Raw genomic sequence first — 4,546 nt, forward strand, 5'->3', positions numbered from 1 at the left:
TTTTTTCCAAATTTGTTATCCTCTCCCCCATCCTCTCCCTTTCCGTCCTTTTTTCCTCCACCTTCCTTTTAACTTCCTCTATCTCTTTCCTTATCTCTCCCAAACTCTCCTCCACCCTACCCCACATACACCTATTTTCCTTCATCATCTCCCTCAATATCCCTTCTATCTTCCCTTCCTCCTCCTCTTTCCTGTTTCCCATCTTAGCTCTCTGTTCCTTCCTGCTCTTTATATACCCTTCCTCCTCTCCTTCCTCATTCCTACCTCCGCTCAATTCTTCGAAGCTCCTTTTCCTCCTCAAAAAATAATCTAGCGCTCCCACACTATTCCCTCTTTCCCTTCCCACCCTACTCACCGCTCCTTTATTACCCTTAACTACCTCTACCTCTTCCTCCATCCTCTAACTCACCTAAACCCACTACCACCTCCCTGTTTTACCTACTCGTCTCTCTCTACCACTTCTGTTAAACTTCACTAGATGTCACTATCCTCTCCTTCAACTCTCTCCAGTCATCACCTCACTCTAACCTAACCTCTTTCACCCGTTCCCCTTTTCCCTATTTTTCACCACTCCCTCACTTTCCCTCCACACCCTTCTTATTCCACCCCACTCACCCCCTCTCACACCACACTCACACACCCTCTCACACCCACACTCTCTCTCCTTCACTCTCCAAACTCTCCAACTCACAGCCGCACACTTCACTCTGACCGATAGGCATACCCGCCGGAAACGGAAGTCCTAATTTATATTACATATAAAGTATTAATAATAAATAGTAAATTCTATCAAAATTAATAGATCTGGCAATGATTTATTCGAGTATTTGATGAATATAAGTAAAAAAACTGTTTATATTATCGAAAATCAAGGAATTATGGAAAACTTTGAGATTATCAAGTTAGAACAGTTAGAGAAAATTGTTATGGGATTGCCAAAAAATCCCATAACAAGGGATGAGGGGATAACTAGTGATATATTGAAGGCAGCTTTTCCTGTAATAAAAGAGGAATTTGTGAATATAATAAATAATTCTTTGAGGGAAGGTCGATGTCCAGAAGGTTGAAAAATCTCTACGATAATACCAATATTTGAGAAGGTGTTAAAATTTGTAATAAAAGAACAACTTGAAGTGTATTTGGAATATAACGATATTATAACAGAATATTAGTCAGGATTTCTAAAATATTATTCGTGCGAAACAGCGATTCAAACTGTCATCGACGAATGGAAATTAATAGTAAGCGAAGGGAAAATGGTAGGAGTAATGTTCATGGATCTTAAGAGAGTGTTTGAAACAATAGAGAAAGATTATTAGAAAAAATGTATCAGTATGGAATTAGAGGAATGGCCCTAGAATAGTTCAAATCATATTTAAATATAGAAAACAACAAGTGCGATTCAATCATGGTCCAAATTATTGACAACAGAATACGGAGTGCCACAGGGTTCTGTGCTGGGACCTTTGCTATTTATACTATATATAAATGATATAATCGAAGTGTGTCCAGAAGGGTGCAATATAAAAATATTTGCAGACGACATGCTTATATACGTAAGTGGAGAAAGTAGCGCGGATATAAAAATAAAAATGAATACGGTTTTTGATATAATAGAACATTGGATGAATATAAATAAGCTAAAAATGAATGCTGATAAAACGAAATATATGATAGTTAGATTCAAAATGAATTGAGAAGTGATACTCGTTTGAAATGTCTGGATGGAATTGAAATAGAACGTGTAGAAACTATGAAATACCTAGGTATAATTATTGACGACAGACTTCGATTTCATGATCACTGCGATTATATGTTAAAGAAAATAGGTAAGAAAACGAGTTTTTTAAACATAGTAGGTAATTATGTATCGATGTATACTAAATGTATTATATATAAGACAATCATAGCTCCGCACTTTGAGGATTGCGCAACGCTATTAACCCTTTGGGGACGGAGCCGCTCGACGGGCTATAAGGAAGATAAGACTTCATCGCTAATGGCCCCTAATGTCTTTGAATGAAAACGTGACTCTTTTACTATACCTATGCGTATCTTATCGCTCAGAACGACAGACGTCGCGAGCTTTGCAGCTACGAACTAATTTGGGCGGCTATATGCCGACACGCGTCGGGAACGGTAAAACGGCTTGGGCGGCTATATGCCGACACTCGTCCCCAAAGGGTTAATAGACATGAACGAGACGCAGATAATCCAACTACAAAAGGTACAAAACAGAGCTATAAGGGTAATACTTCAATGTGATAGATACACCAAAATGAAATACATGCTGGAAGCGTTGCAATATATATCATTAAGACAAAAGTTACGATATAATATATGTATATTTATTTTTAAGATATTAAACGATATGCTGCCGGCTCAATTAAGGGATAGGATACAAATAGTAGGGAATGAATGCGCAAGAGAAACGAGACAAACGGGTAATATTGAACTTCAGTTTAGAAAAACAAAGAGTGCACAGAAAAGTCTATTTTATGAGAGAGTGAAAATGTATAATGCACTGCCAGCGGAAATAAAAAATTGTGTTAGGCTTGATTTGTTCAAAAAAAGCTGAAGACACATATTTACAACACTGTAAATTATGTAAATTAAATGTCTATGTAAATAGCTGAGAAAGTTAAATAAAAGATCATCTCGCTCTCTCTCTCTCTCTCTCTCTCTCTCTCTCTCTCTCTCTCTCTCTCTCTTTACTTGTGTGTGGCATGTATAAAGTCCTTTCATCCGAGTTGTCGCAAACAACACAAAGTATATAACTCATCGAATGAACTAGTACCATGCCCAGAAAAAGCGGAAATATATACCGCGAAAGGAGGAATTATAAATGAAGATAGTAATGCTGCTGAGGTGAAAAATAAGGGACGTAATATGCCAACTATAAGTGGGCATTTGGAAGAAAGTTTAATGGACATTAGGATAGATCGCATGTATAGGTTGATTAAGGAAATGAGAGATGAAATATTAGGAAAAGATTTATTAAAGCAAATCATGGAAGAGGTCATTGAAGAGAAAATGGAAAGTATAAGAGTAGATATAGAGCACTGGAAGGTGGATAGGCTGGAAACAGTGATAAGTGATGCTGTAAAGAAGGAAATAAGCAAACTAACAATGTTGAATGTAAAGGCAACTGAAGGTGAGGCAAAGAAAAATAGCTACAGCCAAGTTATGAAAAAAGATCATGAAACAGTATTAATCATTAAGCCGAAGGACGAGGAGGACAACGCTAGTGAAGATACGAAAAAGGAAATCAGAAATAAGATTGACATAGCAAAATTGGGAGTAGGTATCACCAAAATGAAGAAAATAACAAGAGGAGCAGTTGTGATGGGATGCGAAAATAAAGAGCAAGCAGATAGACTAAAAGAGAAGGTAGTAAAAGATCTGGGTGAAAAGTATGTAATAAATGCACCAATGAAGAAAAAGTTGAAGATGAAGATATTTGATGTAGACAAGGAAGATTGTGAAAATGAGCAGGAGTTTTGGGGAAAAATTGAAGTGCAGAACGAACTCAATATAAACAGTGTTGGTGGTAAAATAATACATAAGTCAACAAATACAAGATACAAAGGAGTGACGATTATAGTGGAGGTAAATGCTGAGACTCGGCAATAACTACTGGCTATGGAGAGAGTGAAGATAGGATGGAAAATTTGTAAGGTGGAAGACTACATTGAAATTCTAAGCTTTAAATACAATGGGTATTATCACTTTGCAAAGGATTGCATAAAAGAAGAAGTATGTGGAAACTGTGCGAATAAACATGCGACTAAGGAATGTAGAAATAAATTTAAAAAATGTGTGAATTATGAGGAAAAAATTAAAACATTTAAGATAGAAAATATAAAATCGGATCACTCGATATGATAGTAATTGTCCGTGTTATAAAACAGAAATAGGAAAACAGAAAAGCAAAATTCAATGTAGCATATAGTAACTAGCAGAATTGAGTAGTATAAAAAATAGTATAATCTGTCTTAAGGGGGGAAATCCAATTAGAACTTTCAAAAAATCGAATTTTTTTTTTTGCATAAAATGTTTATTTAACATTGTAAGAATATGTTCCCAACGTTTTAAATCGAAATTCGCAGCCGTTCGGAAGTTATGGCCTCCGAGCGCAACAAATCTCTTGAGCAGTGTCGAGGCTCTAATAGCACGCAGCAGGTATACTCACCCGGAGCGGGGATTTTACCTTTCAGGGCTGCGATCCAAAACGTATAGAGATGTAATTATAGTTTTACTGTAGGTTTTGGAACGCACCCCTGGTAGATGGCTTTTATTTCTATTGTTACGTTTAGTCGAAACCGTTGGGTCCGTTGGCGCTGGCATCGAGCAGAACCGGTTTTCAGTTTAGCTCCGAAGTTCGGCCTGTACAAAACGACAGTGCAAATTCGAAATGTCCTATCCGAAAGGCACACACGCCGAACCAAAACAATCGAAACCACGCAAAAGAAAGTTCCATGGTAATCAGTTTTCAAATAAAAAGAGTGAAGATGAAGGATGTGAAAGTACGAGTGCAAGAAAACTC

Source organism: Odontomachus brunneus, unplaced genomic scaffold (assembly GCF_010583005.1).
Source record: "Odontomachus brunneus isolate Ranch 3 - 2012 unplaced genomic scaffold, Obru_v1 Obru_scaffold_120, whole genome shotgun sequence".
Taxonomy (NCBI): Eukaryota; Metazoa; Arthropoda; class Insecta; order Hymenoptera; family Formicidae; genus Odontomachus; species Odontomachus brunneus.